An 11,808-nucleotide genomic window follows, 5' to 3' on the forward strand; every position below is an offset into this window, starting at 1 on the left:
GACAATAATCTTAAGCTTGACTTTAAAATGACCCTCTAGCAATGAAAATGTATTAAAGATAGGTACATTCATAAGGAGGGTACGAACGGATATCCCAAATTTAAAACGGAATAACCGATTGCAAGTTTATTAAGATTTATAAACAGTTATTAACAATACATGTATAAAGTGTAATAATATAGAGTGTTATGAACAATAACAATAAAAAGTCCTTAACCAAGCAAAAGTGCAATAGGTTCTGTCTCAGATTATATATGAAAATTTTGAAGTCCTGGTTAAAATTTAAACAAAATGGAGTCGAAATTAAAAAAAAAAAAAAAAAAAAAATCAACACTCGCACTTTAAAGATGAAGAATGACCCAGGATCCTATTTCCATCAGGGTCAAATGACACTCTGTATTTAGTTTCATACCTGACAATGAGGTACATTGAAAAAATAATCCTACGAAAGTCCACATGTGGGAGAATCGATTTTCCGGAAATGGAAATAATCCCAAATGTTCGTCTGAGGAGTTCCGATAAGACCTTATAAATAAAACTCCAGCATCTGTAGAGATTGGGGATATTCAATTAGTATCACAACGAAGATGAAAAGAGTTAAAGCAGTTGTACTAATGCTGTATGTATAATGTATTGTACGTTCGAAAAGTGATGGAGACCGGTCAGCAAGATGGAAATCAGGAGAAGCTTCAAGAACAATAGTTGAAGACAAAGCAGATCTGAATGCCTTTAAGGAACTAGTGAAGCCTATTTTGATCCCAAGAATGCCAGACACAGACGGCAGTGCAAAATTCAGAAATTATCTCATTAGCAAGCTAAGGGCCCTGAATTGGCATATTGAAGAAGATGTGTTTCAAGACTTGACCCAATATGGCACCAAAACATTCACCAACATTATAGCAACACAGGATCCTAGCAAACCGAAGAAAATGGTACTGGCTGCTCACTATGATTCTAAAAACATTACGGACAGAAATGGAAATGTCTTCATTAGAGCTTCAGACTCAGCAGTTCCCTGCGGGATATTATTGGTTGTAGCTTTGCAGCTGGATTGTTTGTTTAAGGGGTCCTGAGTAAAAATACATCGAGACATCACCCCACTGATCGTCTTCTTTGATGGTGAAGAAGCTCTCAGGTTTTGGACAACCGAGGATTCTATTTATGGAGCAAGGAACCTTGCAGAGAAATGGGAAGCAGAGAATGTATTACCAAATGTGAAAATCTTTGTTCTGTTGCATTTGATTGGAACAGCCGATGTACAATTTCGCAACTTTTTCCAACAAACGACAAATGCTTTTGAAATCTTAGCAAGAAGAGAACGATATCTTAAAAAGAAAAAAAAAATCCTTCATGATAACGAAAGAATTCTTTTCAGTAATCAGACATATTTTAATGATGGAATTGAAGACGACCACATTCCGTTTTCACGCAAAGGGGTACCTATCCTTCATCTAGTATCGGCACCACGTCCTAGCGTATGGCACAAAATGACCGATGCTGCTGCACATAAAGACTATCGCACAACAGTAGATTTCATCTAGACATTCCGTCTTTTCGTAGCCAGCTATTTACACTTTGATACCTTTAACAATCAGTACAGAATAAATTGAAAAGAAATTAATTGGGTTTCTGAACTCATAAAATAACCTATCGACATTTGGATAAAAATAATATCTGTAGAGTTTAGGTATTTTATATTATATTCATATTTGCAACATCAATTCAATTATTTAAAGCCACAATTTTTACTTCATTTTTTTGAAATAGTAATCCTGGGAGAAGCTGTATAACAAATTAGTAAAAATAAAATTTAGACTTAGGAAATTATTATGCCAAATAAAGGAAATGCAAGTGTTTAAAATCCGTTTATTTTTTTCTCTTGTCAAACATCTATATAATTATTTTCACGCAATGTTACATTCAAAATCCCTTTTATGGTCAATAATGTAATTACCTTTTCTATAAAGTTGATCTAGTACAAATTCATATTATGAAATAATACAACGTAAATTGTACCTTTTTACGAATGAAAATTTCAAGATTTTTTATTTTGATTTGGTGTATTCATTTTTTAAGCATCCTGGGAAAGGCCTGTATTTTTTTTTTTTACTTTAATCTACTTTTGTGGGATTGATTCACACTTGAGCTTGCATGTTATAATTATCCAGTGCATGTAACATTAAACCCTTTCTTGGTGTTTGGGTAGACAGGGTGATCAAACAATAAAGGTATGATGTTATGAAATAATAAAATTGATTTTAGTCAATAATGCACTTTGAAAATAGCATGTACGCATATGTACCACGATCACCTAAAACGGTTGATTTAAAGTCATTTATTTGAACAGACATGCTAAAGCATGTAGTAGGCATAACTGCCCTAAGTGAAGAAATATTCATATATACCCAATTTCGCCCCAACCCGGGGTTGAACTCTTTCTCATTGAGAATGACCTTGTAGTGTAGGATAGCGCCGCGAGAATTCCATCTGCATCGAAAGCAAGTTTTTGACTTGCCTAGATGGCCGAGCGGTTTAGCGCGCCGATCCTGCACTGCTAGGATACAGATTCCGTATAGGTCGAGAGTTCAACCTCGGGTTGGGGCGGAAGTGGGTATCCTTATAAAAGTGAATTTCTTTGTACTTTATATATATATATATATATATATATATATATATATATATATATATATATATATATATATATATATATATATATATATATATATATATATATATATAAAGCTGTATATATAATAAAAATGCATTAGATTAATTATTAGATTTATATATAAATTCATGAATTATTTTAATCTTCTTTTCATCAATACACATGGCAGCAATTCTGAGCGGCCTAACTCTAAATTCGGTTTATTGAATAAAATAAAGAATATCAAATGTCACTTCCTACGATACTTTTATAATGCACAGCTGTTTAAAAAGAAATGGTAAAACATAATCATATCCTTTGTTAGGGTTTACTTCATTTCAGCAATGCACAAGGCAGTTATTCTGGGCAGCGTATTTCTAAATGTTTACCTGAAGGTTATCAAATGTCGCTTTCTACGGTTATTTTAAGATACACAGCTCTTCAAAGGAAATGGAAGAACATGACAGTAATTTTTTTTTTTTATCAAAATTTAATGTGAGGTTGCATGATAATTTTATGATGCACAGCTGATAGAACAAATACACAGATTTGTTTTCTTGTGGTAGTCCAAACGTCAGGCAAATTGATATGCCATCGTTTTATTTTTAGCTCACCTGAGCCAAAGGCTCAAGTTAGCTTTTCTGATCGAAATTTGTCCGTTATCTGTCGTTGCTGTAAACTTGTCACATTTTCATCTTCTTCTAAAGAACCACGAGGCCAATTTCAACCAAACTTGCCACAAAGTATCCTTGGGTAAAGGGAATTCAAATTTGTCCAAATGAAAGGCCACGCCTTCTTCCAAGGGGAGATGATTATGAATTGGTGAAAAATTAATGGCATCATTTAAAAATCTTATCAAGAACTACTTTTCTTGGAAATATGAATCTTATATGGAAGCATCCTCGGGTAGTGTAGATTCAATTTTGTTCAAATCGTGACCCCCGAGGGAAGGGTGGGGCCACAATGGGCCATTAAAATTTTACGTAGGAATATAAAGGAAAAATCTTCAAAAATCCTCTTCTCTAGAACAACAAAGCCATGATTGGTCATATTTATATGATAGCATCTTCAAGTAGTGTTGGTTTAAATTTGTTCCAACCCTGACCCCCGAGGGTAGTATGGGCCACAATGGGCGATCGAAGTTTTACATAGGAATATATAGGAAAAAAAACTTTAAAAACTTCTTCTCTAGAACAACAAAGCCATGATTGGTCATATTTGTATGAGAGCATCCTCAAGTATTGTAGGTTTAAGTTTGTTCCAATCATGACCGCCGGAGGTAGGGTGGGGCCACAATGGGCGATCAAAGTTTTACATAGGAATACATAGGACAAATCTTCAAAAGAACAGCAAAGGTCATTTTTATATGTAAGCATCTTCAGGTAGTGAAGATTCATATTTGTTCAAATCATGACCCCCAGGAGAATAGAGGGGCCATAACAGGGGATCACATTTATACAAAGGAATACAAATGATATATCAATAAAAATTGTCGTATTAAGAACAAGAAAGCCATTATTTGTCATTTTAATTCAAAAGCATCCTTATGAAGTATAGATTCAAATTTGTTCAAATCAACACCCCACCTCGAACCACTTTTATATCAAAACTTTTCAAGACTGAACTGATTTCTGATTTTTCCTAGCAAGAGTGCTCAGGTGAGCGATGTGGCCACTTGGCCTCCTGTTTATTTAAATTCTACTTTTTTGATCTACATTAAAAAAGAGAATAGATATGATAGAAGTTTTTTCAATCAAGCCTTTCTGCACTTTAAATTGAAGCAGACTCGATACCTTTTTTCCTTCTGAGGAATGTCTCATTTAATCAAGATTTTATCCTCCAAAATCAGAGGATAGTGGTCCTGCCACTAACAGTTTATGAACATTCGCTGATTTCTCAACCTAAAGAAATAAAAGATATATCTTCATATAATGATGAAAAAACTATATACTGGAGCAGTTTTACAATATTTGTGTAATTTCTGTCACTCATTATAATCAGTTTACAGCTTACTATAACAACAATTACACTATCCTGCCTGTGAAGTTTATTAAAAACATGCTGATTTTCCCGTACAGTAGTTATGTGATAATTAAGCTAACAGTTAAACAGTTTAAAAATTTAATTAAAGAAAAAATACTATTTCAATATTCAATATTTCATTTATTTATATAATGATATGTATAATTATATGTATGAAAATTACGCTTTAAATGTGTTGAAATATCTCTTTTTTTATTTATTCTATTTAAATTATTTATTTATCTATTTTATACTGTCATAATGATTCATTCATTGCTAGTTTTATTTGCTTATTTAGCTTATTTTATAAATTAAGCAGGGTAGATTTTGCGTTTAAATACATTTCCTTCCATGTTTCTTTTTTTCTCTTTTATAAAAGTAAAAGAAAATATGTAAGTAATTTTAAAGTACCCTTTTTTGTAACAATAAATATGCAGTAAAGATGGAGCCAAAAATGTTAACTTTGAGAATAAATTGCAAAAGATCTAGACATAGAATCTGAAATCGCCACATACAATCTATAGCTTGATGTTTAAAGTCCAGGCATTTTGACATCATAGAAAGCTGCTTTTTAGCTCATCTGAGCCGAAGGCTCAAGTTAACTTTTTGATTAAAGAGTTTCCGGCGTCTGTCGTCTGAAACCATTATTAGACATGTTAAGGACATATGCAGCGAAAGTTTAAACTTTATTGTCTTTTTCCATGGAGTTTAAGAGTTCCAATACTTAAAGGAACTGTGTTCTACATTTTGATTTCTATATATGCTGTTGTACACTTCTTCTAAAACAAGTTTGGGTAAACAAAACATCTAGAATATATATTTAGTCATTTTTGTTTATTTTTCTTTGAATTATACAAGAATTTTCTTTAATTGATGTCTTTTCAAAATCCCTGGTAATGCATGCTGTTTTTTTTGTCTACGAACCTCTGATAGCACTATAATCTTAAATTAAGAATATCTTGGAAAATTATCAGTAGGTAAGGTATGTTGCGTATGTCCTTACCCTGAGAGTAGGGCGGGGACAGAGCAGTTGTGCATGGGAAGATATAGGTGTAATGTTTAAGGGGCATCTGAGTAAAACGCATTGAAGACTTCAAATAGTGGAATGACCTGACAACCCTTGGAATGGACTAGCCTTATGGTATTTAAGGCAAAGCTTTGATATAGTCAGGAATTCAGGACTGGGTTGCTCAAAACCTTGGTTAGCGCTAACCGCTGGTTAAATCTCTTATCCAGCGGTTAAATTTTAACCATTGGTTAAATTCTGTTGCTCAAAATCTATCCACTGGTTAACTTTGCTATCCAGTGGTTAAATATTGGCCAAAGTTAGCCATTCCACAGAGGTGGGTTAAGTCTCTTATCCAGTGGATAATCATGGCTACCTAGTTATTGTTTGTTGTTGATTTTGGAGGATAATAAAAGAAACAAAGGCTTGTATATGTTGTAATCACGAATTTAATGTTGAATATTAAATGTTGAGTATTAACAAAGACACAGTCATTTATAAGTCAAGTAGAAATGGCTTTGCAGCAATATGGAAGAGGGCATAACAACACTTTCAGAGATATGATAGAATTTCATGTCTTCAGCTTCAGCAAGAATGTTTTGAATGGGTTCTTTCAAGGCTAAAATTGTTGGCTTTGCAAAGGATTTCATCAAAGTGGCCATCCCCTACCTGCTGATAAAAAAAAATGATGATATTAAATATATGTATGTATAAATGAATAAAATTGTTTGTCATTTGTATATAGGCTTAATAAGGATAAAAATAAATTGATATATTAGTTTGGTAACCAAACATAAATTATTAAAATACATTAAAATAAATTGGGAATCGACACCCCCCCCTTTCTTTTCAAATGTCTTCCTTTTTTATTTGATCATTTTTTACAATATTAATTATCATTCGCTTGACAATGATTTTTTATTGGCCCCATATTGTTTAGCGATGCTTCTTGCCTGATGCATGAGATAAAGAGTGTATCCCCTATTTCCTTTGATTTTACATTCATTTTGACTAGGTCCCTCTATGATTATAAATAAATAAAAATATTTATAGAGAAAATGATTTGCACATTTGATATTTATAGATATCTATATATAGTCCTTTATTTTCTCTAAATATTGATACTTATTAAAAGGTGTGGTATTTATTTAATAAACTTTGGATGATGCATTAATGTATTTTCGTTACACAGTGTATGGGTACGGAGCGAAATGCCTCAGTGACGAACTCAATTTATCTATGTATTCGACCATGTCCTTTCTGTTATAGGTTGCACAACAGTATTAAATTTTGCTATATATTCTTTCCAAAAATGCGCAACTTTGAGTAGATGGTATTAATTGAAAACAAACTTTTGAGAAGTTTCCTTTTCAGATCTTGTAAAACAATATATAAAGATTTTAGTACCAAAAAATACATAGCCATCCAGCAAGGCACGCAAGTTTGTCTCGCTCGAAGTCGAGCAGGTGCTTGAAAATCAAGTCCAGGACCTAATCACTCCCCACTCAAATACAGTATATAGAAAAATTCAGCACGCCCTAAATTTTAATGAATCTAGTCAATATAAGAAGTTTACATATTGTTTTTCATCTCATAAAAAAATTCAGCTCCAGTCTCGTGTTAAAATGCCCGAATCGGAAGGGAAGATTCAGGAATTATTTTGCGTCAGCCATGATTTGACGTGAACCTCAAGTGAAATACTGTTACGACACCTGCATACAGAAGTGCAAATAGTAGTGACTACTAACTATCGGTGTTAGTTAGACAGATATAAATGTGGTGAAAATTTATTTTTTCTTTGTAAGTGTTTGAAATGAGTTCTCTCTGGCAAGGTAACTATTGAAACAGAGAACGCAGCCAGTGCGAATTTCCTCGAATGTATAGCAGACTACGTTTACATTGTGATAACAGGTAAATGTGCTTAATCAGTTATTATTTAAGTATGAGACGATGCAAATTGATGTACTTACCTTGTAGGTGTAGCCAAGTATTAAACAGGAATAATTCCGAAGAGATATGGCGAGTCACTATGCATTTTCTTGAACACTATAGATTCAATGAGGGCTCTGGTGCCAACCATCATCAGTCTTATTTTACACAGCATATTATTCATCTTCGCCGTGGTGCTAATTCTCCTATACCACTCCACGTCTTATTGATCCTCCACTTGAATTTACAGCATAGTTAAATTCTTAGCCAAACCTGTGCTTTCTTGACTTTTTGTGACTTAAACCGTTTGTTTAGTGTTGATAACTGTTACATCTATAGGTGTTTCTCCACTTCTCTAATACAGTTGTAACATTATAACTTCCCACTTTTCACTCGTATGATATTTACCATGGTAGCCATTTTTTTTAGTTGACAAGTGGACAAATGTAATGCATTGTGTGATACTAACCACTGGTTAAATCATTTAACCTGTAGTTAACTAACCAGGGGCTAATTTTATTTTGAGCAACGGATATTTGACCAGTGGTTAGTTGGCCAGTGGATATAGAATTTAACCACCGGGTAACTTAACCAGTGGTCAAAATTAACCTGTGTTTTGATCAACCCAGTCCAGAAGGTAGCTGAAGAAGTTGGATGATGAATCAGCAATGAAGAAGTTAATGTATTCTCATCCTAATAGCAAAAGATTCAATGAAATTGAATGTATAACAGATATGTAGGTGTTGAACACTCAGTATATTTAGACATAATTCCTATTTATTACTATAAGCATGTGAAGATGGGATGTGTCCTAATATATGACCTTGAATTTTGGTAAAAGGTATCTCCCTCTGGTTTTAATCAATAAAATAATCAATTAAAAAAAAAAAAAACTTGGTTGTCATTCTATTTCTAATGCGTTTTAGTGCATTTTTACACAACAGTATTGATTGATATTCTTATTATTTGAATTTTTATTTAAAAAATGCTCTATAGACTTCAGTGCAATCTGTGTAAAGTACTTACTGCTTAGTTAATTACATTTTTGAAACTTCCAAATAAAAATAAAAGTCCCTGTTGTTCATTTTATTTTTAAATTTCCCGCGATCGTCAATGCAAGTGCACTAAGAAAATAAAATTATGTGCAAATAATTCGGCAATTCTGATTGGCTGCTTTAGTGAAAGCCATTATTATCATCCAATCAATTTACGTTTGTTATCAATTGTATCGGAAGTGTATAAGATGAAGAAATGTCAAATTTTACAAAAGTTGAGAATACTTTGTCCTTATACACGATAGTTTTTCCAAGTCAACCATAGCTACGAAACAGAAAAAAATTAATTAGAGTATTCCCGATGACGAAGTTAAGTTGGAGTTAAAAAGAAATTAAAGAAATGATCAGCCTAATTTTACTAGAGGATATGTTACCTGGTCACTTTCGCTGTGGGTACCATATGCAGTAGTTCTCTTTTACAATTTTGTTACCTTTGATGAACGTGATAAAAGATTGGAAATCGAAAATAGACGTTACGTTCGAATTTTGTGACGTATCTAACTTGTATGTATTTCCAAGAAACGTTTTCAAACTTGTAACATTTTACAAGATCATTTGCAGCACTGTACAGACTAGAAATTCGTAAGTATTTTATTGTGTGTTAAAAAAATTTAGAATGGATATAAACATGTACTGTAAACAAACGGTATTTAATGTGTTTAAACTTTCAGATGTTTGTTAATATGCATAAACATATGCTGTATTGTAAAATAAAGGTTTAAATCATGATTCTGGGTTTTATATAATATTGAGATTCTCTTTATAAAAAATTTTTCCATATTTGATTTGTTGGTTCATGATTTTTTTTCAGTACTTTGAGCATAATGAGGTTCTCATTTTAAACTTTTTTTCTTTGGTCATCTGGCTGTGGTCATGATAAATATTTTGATAAGAAATTCCTTAGATTTCATCCAATTTCTCATAGGGATTTAATAGTCTACTTTTAATTAATTTTTGTGTTGCGGTTATCATGTTTTAAGTTCCACACCTTATATATGGCAATGTTTATCGAATTATTGGAAATAAAAAAAAATCAGACACTTTTTCGAATTTTATTCTTATTTTTTTTAGTGGACTGCTTAAAATAGGGAATTTTATTTTTATTTATCCCCCCCAACCCAATTTTTTAAAAAAAAAATTTCCCGTAGATTACCCAGTCCCCATCTCTAGATAAGAGAAAATTTAAGTACTGTGTGATATACCCTCAGACAGACAGACAGAGCTGTCTTAATAATCATTCCAATCATTACCTCAAATAGAGTAAAAGGAAAACCTATATATCCCTTGTAAGAACCTGATCATACATGTAACATAGGAAAATGTCTTTGAAATGTTCTACTCAAGAACAGCTAAGGCAATTAGTCATATTTATACAGACGCAACCTTAGGTATTGTAGAGGCTGGGGGAGGGGGGGGGGCAAAAGAGAGTCAAAGTTTTGCATTAGAATATATAGGAGTCATCTATAAAAAAATCTTCTGCTCAAAAACAGCAAAGTCATCATTAGTCATGTTATTATAGAAGCATCCTCAAGTAGTGTAGATTAAAATTTATTCAAATTTATGGTGGGTAGGATGGAGTCTTAATGAGCAATCAGTTTTACACAGGAATTTAGTGGAAAAAAAATTCTTCTTGTTTAAGAACAGCAAAGCAGTGATTAGTAATATTGATATAGAAGCATCTTGAGGTAGTGTAAATTTAAGTCCCCCCCCCCCCTCCTTAATCTTTTCAATATTAACTGATTTCTGCTTCTTCCTAGCAAGTGTGTTCAGTGGAGCGATGTGGCCCATGGGCCTCTTGTTTTAATAATAATGGAACTCGTAAATCTACTCACCTTGTCATTGGTCATTTCCATAATTATTTTGTTAAAAACATTCTGATTGTACACACAAGTAAAAGTAAATGTACTCTGCAGTTGTTATTAAATGATGCTTGAATTTCTTACAATATATATCTTTGTTGTTTTTTGAGATCAGGTCTTCCAACAATCTGTCGGAATTCCATGGGTACTAATTGTGCCCCGTTATTTGCAGACCTATTTTTTATTCATCTTAAGCAGAATTTATTCGAAAACGTCTCCATGAAAAGAAGACGTCTCTTGCTTTGGCCTTTAATTCAAAATTTAGATATGTCGACGACGTTTTATCAATTAACAATATTCATTTTCATTCATTCGTTGAAGATATATCCCATTGAATTCGAAACAGAGGACAACACAGGGTCTGACATTTTTCATATCTAGATATTTTACTAGAAAAAGACTTTAATGGTAACTTAATAACAAAACTTTATGATAAATGTGATGACTCCAACTTTTTTTTTTATCGTAAACTTCCCTTATTTATGTACCAATATACCATTACCTCATGCAAATGGAGTTTATGTTTCCCAGTTGATTCGATACGCAAGAGCATGCTCTTCGTACCAACAATTTCTAAAACGAGGCAAGTCTCGTTTAAAGTCAACATTTCACAAATTCCTTTGCCTTTGTCAGCAAATACAATCTATCATTAAATCGAATGTTGACTGACGTTTTTCATATAAATTATTATGCCATTATTTACACTCTGATTTTTCTGTTTCCCAGATCATGACAAAAACCAAAAGGCGGGTGTGACCGATCGACAGGGGATGCTTACTCCTCCATGGCACCTGATCTCATCTCTAATGTTTTTAGAGGTTCACGTTTTCTCAGCTCCAAATTTGTATTGCTTAAATGGCATTTGAGCTTCAGTACTGTTTGTTATGTCGATCCATATTTCATGTTTTCTCATTTTATCGAAGATATTTGTTGACGTTTTGTATTTCCAATAATTTTGTGCACTTGCATAATGCATGCAATACAATTTATTTTGAATTTTTCATTTTGGTTTGATAGTTTTCAAAAAGTATGCTTTCAATATGACTGCTACTGGAACAAAATTTCTAAAATAAGTATTTGTCTTTTTATGAACGGTTTTTATTTTATGAGTTAGGCATATCATATAGGAATATCATTAAGTACACGAAGTAAGATGTATAGAGATATCATCTTGTACACAACATTCGAGTGAAAACGATAGTGAATCAAAGTTTCCACAGTGATCAATTCAGTAAGTCAAAGTTTTCAAAGTTATCACTATAGTGTCATAGTGATAGAAAATCAGTTTTA

The 11,808-nt window shown here is 32.6% G+C and overlaps 1 pseudogene; it reads left to right on the forward strand.

Moving 5' to 3' along the window:
• Positions 1 to 517: 517 nt before the first annotated feature.
• On the forward strand, positions 518 to 1,610 carry LOC133185081 (glutaminyl-peptide cyclotransferase-like; annotated as a pseudogene).
• Positions 1,611 to 11,808: the final 10,198 nt, after the last annotated feature.

The sequence above is a fragment of the Saccostrea echinata genome, unplaced genomic scaffold, assembly GCF_033153115.1.
Source record: "Saccostrea echinata isolate AGI-Se365-2 ecotype Australia unplaced genomic scaffold, CSIRO_AGI_Sech_v1 ptg000012l, whole genome shotgun sequence".
In the NCBI taxonomy this organism is placed as follows: domain Eukaryota; kingdom Metazoa; phylum Mollusca; class Bivalvia; order Ostreida; family Ostreidae; genus Saccostrea; species Saccostrea echinata.